The sequence below is a fragment of the Pelophylax lessonae genome (assembly GCF_965119305.1).
Source record: "Pelophylax lessonae genome assembly, chromosome: 5".
Lineage (NCBI taxonomy): Eukaryota > Metazoa > Chordata > Amphibia > Anura > Ranidae > Pelophylax > Pelophylax lessonae.
The window spans coordinates 50,263,848-50,282,708 of NC_138772.1; positions in this window are offsets into that span (position 1 = coordinate 50,263,848).

The window sequence follows — 18,861 nt, forward strand, 5'->3', positions numbered from 1 at the left end:
GATATTAAAGGTTGGATTTATTTATTTTTTTTACTAAAATAATAAACATGTTATACTTACCTGCTCTGTGCAATGCTTTTGTACAGAGCAGCCACAATCCTCTTTTTCTGGGGTCCCCAGCTGGCACTGGAGCTATGTCTGAGCCAATGAGGAGAGAGAGAGAGAGGGCCTCGGCTCTCGTGCACATTGCGGATCGAGACGGCTCAGGTATGTATTAGGGGGGTACAAAGAGCAAATGACTCCTGCGCTTGAGGGGTTGCCTTGCGGCTGGTATCCTGAAAATGCAATTTAGGTCAAATTGTAGTAAATTCAGGCTGTGCTGCCACTCTCAACAGGTCGTGGTAACCCAAAGCAGATACTGGAAAAGAGAAATGGACAGAGGGTGCACCAGCCTAGCGCATTATCTTTAAAACAATTTATTGTAATAGACATGTATACACATTATACTCACAAAACGATTATGAAACACGGGCAATAAGCAATGAGGGACCACCAGGGGTCTCCACTGGGCATCCTCAGCTGCCGCAGGCCGTGGAAGGATGTAGACTTTCAAAAAACCGCAGGGTGTTCCCCCTTCATCAGAGCTCTGATGAAGGGGGAACACCCTGAAATGCGTAAGCTGTTTTTTGGAGGTCTACATGCTTCCACGGCCTGTGGCAGCTGAGGATGCCCAGTGGAGACCCCTGGTGGTCCCTCATTGCCTATGGCTCGTATTTCATAATCGTTTTGTGAGTATAATGTGTATACATGTATTAGGGGGGTGCAGAGGGAGCTGCATGCGAAAGGCTTTTTGCATAGAATGCATGAAGGTAAAAATCCTTCTGCCTTTACAACTATTTTAAGTTTCTGACCAACCCAAAATTGTTCCTAATTTTTATGCATAGTCTACTAATGGGAATGGTGCCAGCTGATTGGAGAAAAGCCAATGTGGCACTGATATTTAAAAAAAAGGGCTGAGATATATCCCTGGGAACTACAGGCTGGTTAGTCTAACATCAGTAGTCTGCAAGCAATTGGAGGGGATGATAAGGGACTATATACAATATTTTAGTAATGAAAATGGTATTATTAGTAGTAATCAGCATGGATTCATGAAAAATTGTTCTTGCCAAACCAATCTATTAACCTTCTATGAAGAAGTGAGCTGCCATCTAGATAAAGAAAGGCCTGTGGATGTGGTGTATCTGGACTTTGCAAAGACATTTGACACCATTCTCCACAAATTTTTACTGTACAAACTAAGGTACGTAGGTATGGACCATAGGGTGAGTACATGAATTGAGAACTGGCTTCAGGAGCGAGTCCAGAGGGCGGTGATAAATGGGGAGCACTCGGATTGGTCGGGTGTGGAAAGTGGGGTCCCCCCAAAGGATCTGTCCTGGGACCAATCCTGTTTAATTTATTCATAAACAATCTAGAGGATGGGATAAACAGCTCAATCTCAGTAGTTGCGGACGATACTAAGCTATGCAGGGCAAAAACTTCTATGCAGGATGTGGGAACCTTACAAGACGACCTAAACAAAATATTGGGGTGGACAACTACATGGCAAATGAGGTTTAATGTTGGAAAATATAAAGGTAATGCATTTGGGTGCCGAAATACAAATGCAAGTTACTCACTAGGGGGAGAACCTTTGGGGGAATCTAATATGGAAAAGGACCTGGGGATCCTAGTAGACAACAAGCTGAGCAATGGCATGCAATGTCAAGCTGCTGCAAGCAAAGCCAACAGAATATTGGCATGTATTAACAGAGGATTCACTCCAGAGATAAAATGATAATTCTCCCACTTCACAAGACTCTGGTCCGGCCACATCTTGAGTATGCCGTCCAGTTCTGGGCACCGGTCCTCAGGAAGGATGTGCTGGAACTGGAGAGAGTCCAGAGAAGGGCAACGAAGCTAATAAAGGGAATGGAGGACTTCAGCTATGAGGAAAGACTACAAGCAATGAACTAATTCTCTCTGAAGAAGAGATGCTTGAGAGGGGATATGATATCAATGTACAAATACCGTACTGGTGACCCTAGCATAGGGGACAAACTATTCAGCAAAAGGAAATATAAAAGGACATGCAGCCATTCACTAAAATTAGAAGAGATGCGGTTTTAACTGCGTAACAGGTTCTTTACTGTCAGAGCAGTAAGGATGTAGAATTCTCTTCCACAAGCAGTGGTATCAGCAGGGAGCATTGATAGTTTAAAAAAAAAAAAAGGCACCTTAATTACCATAACATACAGCGATATACGTACTATTCACAGCATTCACACACACATAGGTTGAACTGGTGCCTTTTCTCAACCTCACTAACTGTAACTTTGTGATCTGATTAAAAAGGGCAGGGCTGTGATCTCATCAACTTTATAAATAGTATTAATTTATCTGTATTGCTCCTTTAGGCATGCATGGGTTCTTAAAGTGTAATGTAGTGGAGAAGCTATAGCTTTTTTTTTTTTTTTATGCATAGAATTATAATGTTAGATATGTATGAATGGAGCAATTTGGCTTTAAAGCTGTCATTTTGCATATTCAAAGTCCACCCGCTGACCACATGGTACTTTAATTCTCCTTTCTCTGTTGTAGCCACTACCAAAATACCCAATGTGGAGCCTAGAGGGGTTGGTGACATCACCCCCTTCATCATGTGACAATGCTCAATTGGCTGGTAGCCCCGAGTACTGCATCTTGGAAGGAGGTCATAGGTTCAACCATTACTGGAAGTATAAATTATTTTGCAGTGGCAGCCACATATAAAAGAATGGGGTGCGGGAAGCCCTAGGAGAGGTGTATAAAGTGATTGGGGTTGAGCTAAGGGAAATAGGCTACCATCTGCTGATTGTCCACCACACTTGCCACCTCCCCTTTGAAAGAGTCCTTCTTATTCCCATAGCTGGAGGTCCCACACCAGTTGAGTAACTGAGGGTTTTAAAAGAAGTTGAAAGAGAGCAATACCCTTTTTGCATTTTTTTTTTTTTAACAAAAATATGTAGCAGAATACAAATTCACCTAAGAGGATGGAAAATTTTTATTTTTATTTATTTTTATTTTTTTTTTTTGGGGGGGGGATGTTATATAGCAGAACGTGAAAAATATGGTTTTGTTTTGTTCAGAATTGTCGCTATTTTTTTTTGTTCATAGCGTAAAAAAAAAAAAAAAATTGCAGAGGTGATCAAATACCACCAAAAAAAGCTCTATTTGTGGAGAAAAAAAGACATCCATTTTATTAAATAACGCAGTGCCGAATCGCAAAAAATACCTGGTCATTAAAGAGGAAGTAAACCCCAAAAAAAAAAATCTATAAAGACAAAGGCATAATGAGCTAGTATGCATCGCATACTAGCTCATTATGAAATACTTACCTTAAAACGAAGCCCTCGCAGTAGCGCCCACTCAGCGACAGGGCGGCTGACATGTCCGCCCTGCTTCCTTGTTCGCGTCCTCCGGCCATCTGATTGGCCGGAGGCGCGATTACATCACTCCCGCGCATGCGCGCGGGAGCCGCCGTTCAGGGCACTGGGCTCTGAAGGAACGGCACGGGTGGCCGTTCCTTCAGAGCGCATGTGCCGATGACGTCATCTGCTGCATTCACTGTAAATATCTCCTAAACAGTGCATGTTTAGGAGATATTTACAGCACCTATAGGTAAGCCTTAATATAGGCTTACGTATAAGTAAATGTCAACAAAGTGGGTTTACAACCACTTGCCGACCACTGCCCGACTATATACGGCGGCGGTCAGCCCCTCCCAGGCAAAGTGACGTACCGGCACATCACTAGCCTGGGAGCGAATAGGGGGCGAGCGCGCGCCGCTGGAGGCGCGCTCCCGCCCCCGTTCGTACCCGGGCAGAGAGGGAGAAAGGCAGGCGGCTGTCATTCTCCCCTGTGTAAAAACACAGATCACTCGGTCCTGCTATGTAGGACCGTTGATCTGTGCTATTACACCACTAGTCACATCCAATGACAGTAAGAAACACGCCCCTAGGGACACACTTAACCCCTCCCTCTCCAATAAAGTTAACCCCTTCCCTCCCAGTGTCATTTTTACAGTAACAGTGCATTTGTATAGCACTGATTACTGTAGTAATGTCACTGGTACCCCCAAAAGTGTCAAAAATGTCAGTCAAGGGTCCGCTCTGTCCGCTGCAATGTCGCAGTACCGCAAAAAAAATCGCAGATCGCCGCCATTACGCGTTAAAAAAAAAAACAACAAAAATGACAAAAATCTTTCCCTTAGTTAGTAAACGCAATAACTTTTGCGCAAACCAATCAAAATATGCTTATTGTGATTTTTTTCTACCAAACATATGTAGCAGAAAACAAATTGGCCAAAAATTTAAAAAAAATTTGATTTTTACATTTTTTTGGGGGGGAATTTCATATAAAAAAAAGTGAAAAATATTGTTATTTTTGCAAAATTGTCGCTCTTTTTTTGTTTATAGCGCATGATCAAAAAATCGCACAGGTGATCAAATACCACCAAAAGAAAGCTCTGTTTGTGGGAAAAAAAGGACGTCAAATTAGTTTGGGTACAGCGTCGCACGACCACGCAATTGTGCGTTAAAGTCACGCAGTGCCTAATCGCAAAATACCCCCTGGTCAGGAAGGGGGTAAAATCTTCCGGGGCTTAAGTGGTTAAGGGGGCAAATCCTTCTGGTCCAGAAGTGGTTAATAGTACCTAGTTTGCTTATTTTTGTCAAGCTGAGGTGCAGCTGGTATTTTCCTATCAGTGATTTGATTTCATAAGGGACTGTAAATAACTAGCATGATGTGTGCCATGCATAATTAGTCTCCATGTAATTAAAGATGATTACTTAGTATGTACAGAGTCCTGGTAAATGATATTTAACACTTTGCAAGCAAAGGATTCATTTCAGTCTACTTGATGATTCCAACTGTTGCACTGAAAAGGGCTGGTAAATCTAAAATAAATATTGCACCTATCTATGGCCAAAATTGTTTTTTTTTTTTTTTGTAAATTTGTATAGAGTTGGGAAGGGTTAAAACTCCTGCCAGTTTATTTTTTACTGTCCAAATTCCCCGTCCCTTCCTGTGCCAAAGACATAAAGGGAGTTCAAGTAAATATTCCAAAGTGAGGGGAATTATCTTCTTAGACAGGTGTCCCCATTAGAGGATTTCCCTTCACCTCTTGTTCTGTGGACAACTCTAACATTTTGGATTTTCCTTCACTTCTTTTTCAGTGAAAATTGTCACCAGTACAAATAAGAGGGGAATCTCCCCAATAGGCACAGACAGCACTAAAAACTTGAGAGAAGGTCTAACCTTTGTCTTCTTTATCTAAGAGATACACTTGAAAGCGGTATTAGACTTTTATTATATTGCAGCATAGCTATTCTTAGATATGGTGGCTGCATTAGTTTTCTTTCTTTTTTTTTTAACCTGGTGATCTGGCCAGTTAGTCTGTTGTTTTTCAACAGAACAAGCTATCCTGCAGATGTAGAAGTTAGATAGTTGAGACAAACCATTTACAGTTTGTGTGGATTATTATTTGTCTGCAGAAACGAAGGATAATGAACACTAGATGAGAGACGCAGACTGTGCCTCATTTCATACACTATATTGTCAAAGTATTGGGACGCCTGCCTTTACACGTACATGAACTTTTATGGCATCCCAGTCTTAGTCCATAGGGTTCAATATTGAGTTGGCCTACCCCTTGCAGCTATAACAGCTTCAACTCTTCTGGGAAGGATGTCCACAAGGTTTAGGAGTGTGTCTATGGTGTTTGACCATTCTTCCAGAAACTTTGTGGGCCCCTTTCTGTTCCAACATGACTACACATCAGTGCACAAAGAAGGTCCATAAAGACATGGATGGGCGAGTTTGGGGTGGAGGAACTTGACTGGCCTGAACAGAGTCCTGACCTCAACCCCATAGAACATCTTTGGGATGACTTAAGCCCCGTACACACGTACCGATCGTCGGCCGACAACAGCCGACTGCAGAAGTGATGTCATGTGATGGTTAACTTTCCGTGTGTTTTTTCTTTTCTGAGCATGCCCAGTCTTGCAAATCTGCTGTCTGTCGGCCGAAATCTGTACTGACTGGCGAACAATCGGCCGTTCTGGTGTTGGCCAACAAAAATTTTAATGCTTGCACGACAGATTCTTTTCGGCCGAAAGTGCGCTGTCGGCTGTCGGAAGCATCATACTAACAAGCCGAAAATCGGCCGATCGGTCGTCGGCCGAATCTTTTTGGCCGACAATCTGCACGTGTGTACGGGCCTTTAAGTGGAGACTGCGAGTCAGGTCTTCTTGTCCAACATCAGTGCCTGACCTCACAAATGTGCTTCTGGAAGAATGGTGAAACATTCCCATAGACACACTCCTAAACCTTGTGGACAGCTTTCCCAGAAGAGTTGAAGCTGTTATAGCTGCAAAGGGTGGACCGACTCTATATTGAACCCTATGGACTAAGACTGGGATGCCATTAAACTTTATGTGCGTGTAAAGCCAGGCGTCCCAATACTTTTGACAATATCATGTATTTTCTATATCGCCAAAGCATTTGGACACCCCTCCAAATGTTTGGGTTCAGGTGTATCCAGCGAAGAGTACTGTTACAAAACAAACAAAGATAATTGTGGACCAACATTCTATGGGATAGACCCTGTTCTGTTCCAGTATGACTGTGCTCATATGCACAAAGTTAGCGCCATAAAGACAGGTTAGATAAAGGTTTGATGAGTTTGGTGTGAATGAACTCAAGTGGCCTGCACAGAGCCCTGACCTTAACCCCACTGAATAACTTTGGGATGAATTACAGTAGAAGGATAATTAAGAGCCAGGTCTTCTTGTCCAAGATCAGTAACTCACGAATGCTCCTTTTGCTGAATTGGCACATATTGCCATGACCACTCTCCAAAATATGGTGAAAAACCTTCCCAAAGAAGTGGAGGCTATTAATGGCTTGGTGAGGCAGCAGCTCCATATTAATTCTCAAGGCCTTGGAATGGGATGTCCAGAAAGCTCATATAAATAGGATGGTCAAGTGTCCTTCAACTTATGGCCATCGAATGTAAAACTTGAGAACATTTTTTACTCACCCTGTCTGCATCACATTTAATTTCGAAATAATAATAAACTTTATTTTATATAGTGCCTTTAACCACTTGCCGAACGCGCTATAGCAGAAAGATGGCTACTGCGCGGTTATCCAGTTCTGGGAGGACATCTATTGATGTGCTTCCAGAACAACGCCCCTCCTTCAGACACAGCTGATCACAGATCGAGGTAAAGGGCCAATCACAACAGCCCTTTACCATGTGATCAGCTGTGTCCAATCACTGCTGATCCCATGTAAACAAATGCCAGTTATTGACATTTCCTTTCCTCAGCACTGTCCCTTAGCGAGGAAGGGAAAGCCGATAACTGGCCATCCTGTGACAGCACACATTTACACAGATAAACTGGGCATTGATCATCAGTGCCCTAATTATTAGTGCTGTCCCATCAGTGCAGCCTCATCAGTGCCCATCAGTTCTGCCCCATCAGTGCCCATCAGTGTGGCCTCATCATTGCCCATCAGAGCAGCCTCATCATTGCCCATCAGTGTAGCCTCATCAGTGCCCATCAGTGTGGCCTCATCAGTGCCCATCAGTGCGGCCTCATCAGTGCCCATCAGTGCGGCCTCATCATTACCCATCAGTGCAGCCTCATCAGTGCCCATCAGTGCGGCCTCATCATTGCCCATAAGTGTGGCCTCATCATTGCCCATCAGTGCGGCCTCATCATTGCCCATCAGTGCGGCCTCATCATTGCCCATCAGTGCTGCCCCATCAGTGCCCATCAGTGCTGCCCCATCAGTGCCCATCTGTGCAGCCTCATCAGTGCCCATCAGTGCAGCCTCATCAGCGCACATCAGTGGAAAAGAAAAATCACTTTTCTCTTACGTCCTCCGACAGTCGCCGCCTCTTCATATTCGTCACATATGGGGTATTAGACTTTGCTCCGAAGGAGTAGCTAGGCAACAGAATATGTTAACATTAAAGCTTTTAACATATCCCACCCTCAAGGGGTGGTCCCCTCAGTCAATACCCTCCTACTTCCTGCAACCATATCTCAGTTTTAATGTCTAGCTTGTCAGGAGTGGCTGGCTTTCTCTGTGCTGGGGCTTTCTGCCCCAGACTCTTTCTTCTTTTTTGAAAATTTTGTTTGAGTTTTCTCTCTACCTTTACTTAGCTGTTCTTTTTGTCAGCATTAGTTAGTTCTTCTGATGAAGAGGATCATGCGGGCTGGGTCTCGGGCTGATCCCCCTGGTCGCAGGTCGTGGGTCAGTGGCTTCCCAGCCTGCCATCGAGCGTTCAGCCAGGTAACGCTCCTGGCACAGTGAACGACCCATCCCTGTTCGGTGCAGGGATGATTGGTGAGGTGGCTACCTCACTGGACGCTGTGCGGTTTCTTAACCCCCATTCTGTGCGTCTTGTATGCGACTCTCCCTGCCTCATGTGCAGCGGCTTGTTCGCCTGTGCGGGTCCCCCACGCCATGTGAGGTAAGTGTATTTATGTGGGGACCTGTCTGTCTGTCTGGGGGGGTGTCAGTCTGGGACTGTGTAACCTGCCTCTATTCACACTGTTTGTCTCCCTATCTCTCGGCTGAATGCTGTGGGCTGCAAGGGGGGGGGGGGGAGCTGTGTGACACTGTGTGTGTCAGCCTGGTCAGTGTGAGAAGCTGTGTGCTGTGGGGCATGTTTTATGGCATGTTTGGGCATTATACAGCGATCGCTGCGGCGATCTGACATGTATTCTTATACATGGATGACATGTGTGCATTACTGCACTGTGGAGCGGCGGTTTCGGCGCCAAACGGCGCCATTTTGCCTACACTCGCTCCGGCCGCATGTTTTACATGCATGGCGGCCATTTTCTTGTAGCCTCCATAGGTTTTCATAGAGCGCCCTGGCAGCATCACTTCCTCTTCTCCAGGAACACCGATCGAGGCAGCAGCAGCGGCGAGGGTCTCCTCAGGTTTTATCCTTCTGTTCTTGCTATCCATTGCCTGTGTTCAGTTTGAATATTCCCTGTGGGGGTCTCATTGTGCTTGAGTGTGGTGCGGTGGGCTGCGCTCGCCGCGCTTGCTTAAAGGGGCAGTTAACCCTTTATTATCCGGCATTATAGGGGCAATGGATTCTCAGGAGGGCAAATTTCCTACCGCCTTGGTGGAAAGCCAGGGGACCGCTGTTTCCCCCCCAGGGGGGGATTTAGCCACTATTGTGGCTGGCCTTGCTGCTCAGGTGCAGATGCTGGTGGCTGCTCAATCTACTAAGAGACCCAGAGTTGCTCTTTCCTCTGATTCTGAGGGTGAAGGTGATGGGGCTGTTATGGCGGGGGCCTCCTTATCGGGGTCCCGCTCCTCCCTAGATCTAGTGGGGTCCGAGGTGGAGGCTGAAGTTGAGGGGGTTGATAAATCTCCCCCTGGCTCGCCTGAAGAGCTTGCAATCATGGATGAATTGATTGCTTCCATAAAGCAAACGCTGCGTTTGCAGGATGAAGTGTGTCCCCCCGCTGCCTTGGCGGCCTATGGGACGCAGAGAAAACGCAGGACGCCGCAGGTTTTTCCCTGCAATGATGATTTTCAGAGCGCTGTTAAGGAACAATGGCGCAATCTGCGCAAACCTTTTGCTGTACCAAGTAGGTTCAAGCTGCGTTATCCTTTCTCGCCTTCCACTGATGAAAGGTGGTGTGTGCCTCCCCCAGTGGATCACGCAATTGCGGTTTTAAACAAAGCCACTGCGATTCCTGCAGAGGATTCCCCTGTGTTCCGTGATGCCACGGATAGGAGATTGGAGTCTCTTGCCCGTCATACTTATTCTGTTACGGGTTCTATGCTTAAGGCTCTGTTTGCTTCTCTCATGGCGGCCCAGGCGATCGCAAGTTGGACGCAGATGCTTCGGCGCATCCTAGTGGCCGATTCGGCCTCGCCGGCGACCCTGGATATGGTGGATCAAATCCACCAGGGTGTCATGTATCTGTGTGATGCGGACCTGGACCTGGTTCCGTTGGCTGCACGTGTGCACAGCGTGGCGGTGTTGTCTCGCCGCCTGGTTTGGTTGAAATGTTGGTCGGTGGACCAGTCCTCACGTAAGACCTTAGCCAATCTACCTTATGATGGGTCTCGCCTTTTTGGGGAGTCCTTGGATGTGTTGATTAAGGGGATCACCGGGGGTAAGAGCACTCTCTTGCCCCATTTCCCCAAGGCTAAGGGGGCTTCTGGGAAGAAGCATGCTAATTTTCGGCCCCCTCAGGGGTCCTTTCGTGCCTTTCGGCCGCACTACAAGGGCAAGCCGTTCAAAGGTCAAGGCTCTCAGAAGAAGCCCTGGTCTGGTAAACAGAAGTCCGGTCAATCCGGATCTGCAGCCCATAACAGTGCGGCCTGAAGGGGCGCCCTCACCCAGTTTTGGGGTGGGGGGACGCTTGCTCGGTTTTCTTCAGCCCTGGTTGGCCCGTGTGCGGGACAGATGGGTTCAGGAGATCGTTCGATCTGGTTACAAGATCGAGTTTCTCTCTCGGCCGGAGAGCAGATTTTTTCTCTCAAATCTTCAACTGTCTCCAGAGCGTTTGCGGGACCTACACCTGGCGGTGCGGGACCTGAGGGCTCAGGGAGTGGTGGTTCCGGTGCCTCATCGGGACAGATTTCGGGGGTTTTATTCCAATCTGTTCACCGTGCCCAGAAAGGAGGGCAAGGTTCGTCCAATTCTGGACTTGAAGGCTCTGAACCGCTCTGTGCGGGTTCGCAAGTTCCGCATGGAATCCCTGCGGTCGGTGGTGGCTGCCCTGGTTCCGGGGGAATTCATGGCCTCCATCGATTTGAAGGATGCGTATCTTCACATCCCCATTTTCAAGGGTCACCAGAGGTACCTTCGATTTGCCATTGCGGAGGATCACTACCAGTTCGTGGCGTTGCCTTTTGGTCTCGCCTCGGCTCCGCGGGTCTTCACCAAGGTGCTTGCACCGGTTCTGGCATTGTTGAGAGCCCAGGGCATTTCTGTCCTGGGGTATCTGGACGACATTCTGGTTCGGTCTGCGACCAGCCAGGGTCTGGAGGAGGACCTGTCTGTCACGATACAAACTCTGCAGGAGTTTGGTTGGACGATAAATTATCCAAAGTCGACGCTGAGTCCGTCGGTTCGTCTTCCCTACCTGGGAATGATTCTGGACTCGGTACAGGCGAAGGTCTTCCTGCCGGAAGACAAACTCAGGACTCTCCAGGAGGAAGTCAGGTCCCTCAGGGACGTTCCGCACTCGTCTCTAAGGACGTGCATGAGATGTCTGGGATTGATGGTCTCGGCTTTCGAGGCGATTCCCTTCGCCCAGTTTCACACGCGGGGTCTCCAAGCGGAGATCCTGTCCGTGTGGGACGGGCGACCTCAGTCTCTGGATCTTCCAATCTCGTTGAGTCATCGCACCAGAAGAGCCCTTCTGTGGTGGCTCCAGTCCCCGATGGTGTCCGGGGGCAAGTCGTTTCGTCCTATCTCGTGGATGGTAGTCACCACGGATGCCAGCCTGTCGGGCTGGGGTGGTGTTCTGGGCGTTCTGTCCGCCCAGGGGACTTGGTCGGAGGGGGAGTCCTCCCTTCCGATCAACATTCTGGAATTGCGTGCGATCAATCTCTGTCTTCATCGCTGGACGGACCGGCTGCGGGGCTGCCCGGTTCGGGTGCAGACGGACAATGCCACGGCGGTGGCCTACATCAACCACCAAGGGGGCACCAGGAGTGCCCGAGCGGCTCGAGAAGTGGCCGACATTCTGACTTGGGCCGAGACTCATGTCCCGGCGATAACGGCGGTTCACATTCCGGGGGTGGAGAACTGGCAGGCGGACTATCTGAGTCGCCAGACCCTGGATCAGGGGGAGTGGTCTCTCCACCCGGCTGTCTTCCAGATGTTGTGCGCGAAGTGGGGTCTTCTTGGTGCTGTCCTTCCTTCAAACGGGTGTCGATCAGCGTTTGGCGCTGGCTACGATCAAGGGTCAGGTGTCTGCGCTGGCCGTTCTGTTTCAACGTCCCGTGGCTTCCAACTCCTTGGTTGGCACTTTTGTTCAGGGTGTGCGGCATCTGGTTCCTCCTAGGAGGGATCCCTTGCCCCCTTGGGACTTGAACCTCGTTCTGTCTGTGTTGCAACGTGCTCCTTTTAAACAGATCAGGGAGATCTCGTTGTCTATGTTGTCCAAAAAGGTCGCCTTTTTGGTGGCGATCACTTCGGCTCGCAGAGTGTCGGAGCTGGCAGCCTTGTCCTGCAAGTCTCCGTATCTGGTTGTTCATTTGGATAAGGTGGTCTTACGACCTAATCCTTCTTTTCTTCCGAAGAGAGTTTCGGAAATTCCATCTTAATGAGGATATTGTCTTGCCTTCGCTGTGCGCGAAGCCTAAACATCCAAAGGAGGTGAGATTACACTCTCTGGATGTTGTTCGGGCGATAAGGGTTTACCTTAAATCGACTGAGTCTTTTCGAAAGACGGATTCCTTGTTTGTTCTTCCAGAGGGTCCTCGGAAGGGCATGGCGGCGTCGGCTTCTACCATCGCCAAATGGATCAGGCAGACCATTGAACAGGCCTATGCCTTGCAGGGGAAGGTTCCCCCTGTGCCTGTGAAGGCGCACTCTACTAGATCTCTGAGTACGTCTTGGGCCTGTCGTCATGGGGCTTCTGTAGCCCTTTTACAAAATTCTACAAAGTAGATGTTCAGGCATCGGCGGATGCTTCCTTTGGCCGCAAGGTTCTTAGTGCGGCAATTCCCTAGGGTCCCTTATTGGGGACCTCTGGCTGTTGGGAAAAATTTTTTATTTTGATGCGGAGACTGCGTTGCCTTTTCGGCGCGGATGCGTTTCCCACCCCTCATGTTTGCACTGCTTTGGGACGTCCCCATATGTGACGAATATGAAGAGGCGGCGACTGTCGGAGGACGTAAGAGAAAACGGAATTTTTGTAAAATCTTACCTGTAATCTTACTGTACAGTCGCCGCCCCCGCCCCTCTTTTGGGGTTTGGTTGTATACTCTACTGCTATTCCACTAAAACTGAGATATGGTTGCAGGAAGTAGGAGGGTATTGACTGAGGGGACCACCCCTTGAGGGTGGGATATGTTAAAAGCTTTAATGTTAACATATTCTGTTGCCTAGCTACTCCTTCGGAGCAAAGTCTAATACCCCATATGTGACGAATATGAAGAGGCGGCGACTGTCGGAGGACTCAGAGAAAGGAATTTTACAGGTAAGATTTTACAAAAATTCCGTTATTTGCAAAATCGTATAACAGAAACAAAGAAACGTTTTTTTTTTTTATTTCTAAAACATTTTGTTCTTTTTTTCTTTGTTTAGCAAAAAATACTGCAATAGCACTGAAAGCTGAAAATTGGCCTGCGCCGGAAGGCAGTGAAAGTGCCCGGTAGGCAAGTGGTTAAAGGTAGCTTCTTAAAGCGCTTTACAAAGATAACCGAAACAAAATGGCAAGAAATACATAGAATAAAACAGAGGAAAAAAGGGACAATTACAGTATGTGAAATCTTGTCCGAAGAAAACGTTTAGATTTGATTTGAATGAGTTTAGAGAAGATGACTCTCTGATATTCGTAGGAGTAAATTCCAGAGTTTTGGAGCATAGCAGGAGAAGGCTCTGTCTCCCATTGAGTGTAGGTGAGTAGGGGGGACACACAGAAGACCAAAATTTGAGGAGCGCAGGTTACGAGGGGGGGAGTACCTTTATAAAAGTTCCAAGAGATTGAAGAGTGGAGGTTACGAGGGGGGGAAGAGTAAGTTGCAGGGGCGGCCCGTCCATTGAGGCCCCCCTATCCATGCGTCCGGCCCCTTAATCTACATGCAGGGCACCTGACGCATTGAATTCCAATAGGGGATTTTTTTAAGCATGTGTGTTTAGAGCCAGAGGCTCTAATAGACTTCAGAAAAAGGTGGGCTCAGGGCGCAGAGCCCACCCAGTTGTGTGACAATAGCGAATGAATATTCGCTATTGTCACACTGACTCTCCTCCCAGCCAATCAGGAAGAAGGTTGTGAGACCCCTTTCCTGACTGATTAACTGAAAAGAGAAGCGATCTTACTGGCCAGAGGCCAGGAAGAGGCAGAAGACACACGGCGGCTGGAGGAGGACAGTGGCTCAGCCATCCAGCAGTCCCCGACACCCGATTGGAGGAAGGAGGTAAGGAGGCAGAGAGGGGGGGGAGGAATGTGTCGCCTGACTGACTGACCCGACCGACCAACCGGGGGGAGTGCGCATTGGTTTGCTGCCCCCCCCCACCTGAATTACCGAGCAACAGCCGCCACTGGTAAGTTGGTAAAAGTTCAAAGAGATAATGGGGTGCCAAGTCATGAAGAGCTATGTGGGTGACCAAGAGGATCTTAAAAGTCTATGCAAAACCTGACTGGTAGCAAGTGCAAGGACTCCAGGATAGGGGTAATATGGTCACTTGTACCAGATCTAGTGAAGATTCTGGCTGCAGAATTTTTTACATATTGTAGTCGATTGATAGTGGATTTAGGTACAGTGGGTACGGAAAGTATTCAGACCTTAAATTTTTCACTCTTTGTTATATTGCAGCCATTTGCTAAAATCATTTAAGTTCATTCTTCTTCCTCATGAATGTACACATAGCACCCCATACTGACAGAAAAACACAGAATTGTTGACATTGTTGCAGATTTATTAAAAAAGAAAAACTGAAATATCACATGGTCCTAAGTATTCAGATCCTTTGCTCAGTATTTAGTAGAAGCCCCCTTTTGATCTAATACAGCCAGGAGTCTTTTTGGGAAAGATGCAACAAGTCTTTCACACCTGGATTTGGGGATCCTCTGCCATTCCTCCTTGCAGATCCTCTCCAGTTCTGTCAGGTTGGATGGTAAACGTTGGTGAACAGCCATTTTTAGGTCTCTCCAGAGATGCTCAATTGGGTTTAAGTCAGGGCTCTGGCTGGGCCATTCAAGAACAGTCACGGAGTTGTTGTGAAGCCACTCCTTCGTTATTTTAGCTGTGTGCTTAGGGTCATTGTCTTGTTGGAAGGTAAACCTTCGGCCCAGTCTGAGGTCCAGAGCCCTCTGGAGAAGGTTTTTGTCCAGGATATCCCTGTACTTGGCCGCATTCATCTTTCCCTCGATTGCAACCAGTTGTCCTGTCCCTGCAGCTGAAAAACACCCCCACAGCATGATACTGCCACCACCATGCTTCACTGTTGGGACTGTATTGGACAGGTGATGAGCAGTGCCTGGTTTTCTCCACACATAGCGCTTAGAATTAAGGCCAAAAAGTTATATTTTGGTCTCATCAGACCAGAGAATCTTATTTCTCACCATCTTGGAGTCCTTCAGGTGTTTTTTTTAGCAAACTCCATGTGGGCTTTCATGTGTCTTACACTGAGGAGAGGCTTCCGTCGGGCCACTCTGCCATAAAGCCCCGACTGGTGGAGGGCTGCAGTGATGGTTGACTTTCTACAACTTTCTCCCATCTCCTGACTGCATCTCCGGAGCTCAGCCACAGTGATCTTTGGGTTCTTCTTTACCTCTCTCACCTAGGCTCTTCTCCCCCGATAGCTCAGTTTGGCTGGACGGCCAGCTCTAGGAAGGGTTCTGGTCGTCCCAAACATCTTCCATTTGAGGATTATGGAGGCCACTGTGCTCTTAGGAACCTTAAGTGCAGCAGAAATCTTTTTGTAACCTTGGCCAGATCTGTGCCTTGCCACAATTCTGTCTCTGAGCTCTTCAGGCAGTTCCTTTGACCTCATGATTCTCATTTGCTCTGACATGCATTGTGATCTGGAAGGTCTTATATAGACAGGTGTGTGGCTTTCCTAATCAAGTCCAATCAGTATATTCAAACACAGCTGGACTCAAATGAAGGTGTAGAACCATCTCAAGGATGATCAGAAGAAATGGAAAGCACCTGAGTTAAATATATGAGTGTCACAGCAAAGGGTCTGAATACTTAGGACCATGTGATATTTCAGTTTTTCTTTTTTAATAAATCTGCAACAATGTCAACAATTCTGTGTTTTTCTGTCAGTATGGGGTGCTATGTGTACATTCATGAGGAAGAAGAATGAACTTAAATGATTTTAGCAAATGGCTGCAATATAACAAAGAGTGAAAAAGTTAAGGGGGTCTGAATACTTTCCGTACCCACTGTACACCAGCGAGTAGAGCATTGTCGGGAGAACTCAAATGTATAGATCAGCTTTTCAGCTACATTGTATAATAGCAAAGGATGCAGCTGAGCAATGTTTCTCAAGTGGAAAAAAGTTGTTCTGATAACGATTTGTACATGTGAATCAAAGGTTATATGCGACCGGACACCTACTGAGGATTGTGCTATATAAAATGAGGATTTTAGGGATATGGATGTTGAATTAACCACTTAAGCCCGGAAGATTTTACCCCCTTCCTGACCAGGGGGTATTTTGCGATTCGGCACTGTGTGACTTTAACGGACAATTGCGCGGTCGTGCAAAGCTGTACCTAAACAAATTTGACGTAATTTTTTCCCCACAAACAGAGCTTTCTTTTGGTGGTATTTGATCACCTGTGCGATTTTTTGATCATGCGCTATAAACAAAAAAAGAGCGTCAATTTTGCAAAAATAGCAATATTTTTCACATTTTTTTTATATGAAATAAAAAAAATGTAAAAATCAAAATGTTTTAACATTTTCGGCCAGTTTGTTTTATGCTACATATGTTTGGTAAATAAAATCGCAAAAAGCGTATTTTGATTGGTTTGCGCAAAAGTTATCGCGTTTACTAACAAAGGGAAAGATTTTTGTCATTTTTGTTGTTTTTTTTTTTAACGAGTAATGGCAGCGATCTGCGATTTTTTTTTTGCGGGACTGCGACATTGCGGCGGACAGATCGGACCCTTGACTGACATTTTTGACACTTTTGGGGTTACCAGTGACATTGCTGCAGTAATCAGTGCTATACATATGCACTGTTACTATAAAAATGACACTGGCAGGGAAGGAGTTAACTGTATTGGAGAGGGAGGGGTTAAGTGTGTCCTAGGGGCGTGTTTCTAACTGTGATTGGACATGGCTACTAGTGTAAAAACAGAGATCAACGGTCCTACATAGTAGAACCGTCTGATCTCCATTTTTACACAGGGGAGAATGACAGGCGGCTTGTTTACATTAGCCGCCTGCCTTTCTCCCTTCCCGGCGAACATTCGCGAGGACATCGGGTCCGCCGGTCACACGCACTGACTTGTTAGGGAACGAGCCAGGGCGGGCGCGCGCCTCAGCGGGCGCGCGCTCGCCCGCTATTGGCTCACAAGCGAGTGACAGGTTAGTGACGTACCGGTACGTCACTTTGCCTGCCCGGGGCTGACCGCCGCAGTATATGTACTTGCGGCGGTCGGCAAGTGGTTAAGCAGACAGGAGAAAGAAAACATCTTTTTTTTTTTTTACAAATTTTTATTTTTATCCCAAAGAAGCATTTATGGAAAAAAAAAAAACAAAAAAAAAACGAAGTGCTATAAAAAAAAAAAAGAACATAAAAGTTAATTTAAAAATTTGAGCTATGGTCTACTCATTATTGTAATGTTTTATCTATAGCAGGATCCTGTTGCGTAATGGTCGTTTTATGATGCCAGGCAGAATGCCCAGACCACACCAGAAAGTGATTTGAAGTTGCCTAAATCTATATGTGAGTAAATATTATTCAGCATTAGTGTTCAGTTGCAGGGAAGGGGCTCAGCAGGAGTTTCACTTTGGAAGCAATTATATTAGAAAGTTGTAATTAATAGAAACATTATGCTTTTCTTGGTGTATAAAGCCATTAAATGCAATAATAGGTTCGGTTGTGTCAGTTCCGCAGGGCCTGAATATATTATGCAGTCTGGGATACCCAGCTGGGAAAAGACTTAGAACGTGCCCCAAACTGCTACAGCAAATTAAATATTTGAGGGCATTTTTGTAAAGACCGTCACAATAATTGGTTTCCATTTAGCTGCGCTTTGCCGAATGTTGAAACTTAATTTAATACATTCCTTTTTCTTCAAATATAAAAAAGTAATGAGATGTCAAAAATTGTTGAAAAGTAAACAAAATAATACAATAATAGAGCAGTAATATTAGTGAGAAATGTTGGATCCAAAAATGAAAGTTCCTTCAGCTTTTCCCTACTGGAAATAATAGCCTGGTGTAAATCTACTAAAATATCAAGGATAAAACAAGCAGAAAGTCTTTGTGGACGGGTAAGATCAGTCTTCAGAAAAGATTTAGCATGCCTTCATGCCTAAAGTGGGGTACACACTAAAGGAAATTTAGACGAACGATCGTCCAATTTTCCTAGTTGTTTTACAGAAAATCGGAAACCAATGAAACAAAACTCATACAAAAATTCTCCTACAACAAAGGCTTTTTTTTGTTGTTTATGGTTTCTGATCATCCGCAGTCTTTCGTTTCTGATTTTATTGTATGAAAATCGTACGAAAATGGTACACAATGGAAAATCATACCTTCTGTTCCTGTACGAGAAAATTTGAAAGCTTGTCCCTTCATTAATTTTCCTTCAAAAGGTTGGAATCGGCTGTAGAAAGTTGTGTACACACTATATGAAAGTTCTTTGGATGAAAATTCTCACCTGATTTTCTTATAGTGTGTACGAGCCATTGGGGTAAAACAAATGTAAATGCCTAAGCACAATTTTGCAACTTTGACATGTGTTAAGTGGGGTGCACACTAGGGATAGACCGATATGTTTTTGTCAGGGCCGATACCGATATTTTGGTCACAACGTATCGGTATCGGCCGATATGGGCCGATATTTTGTACATTTAAAGTTTTGAAAAAAAAGACAATTTGTGACACAAATCTGGTACTGAACATGTTAATTTTTGTTTAATGCTTAAT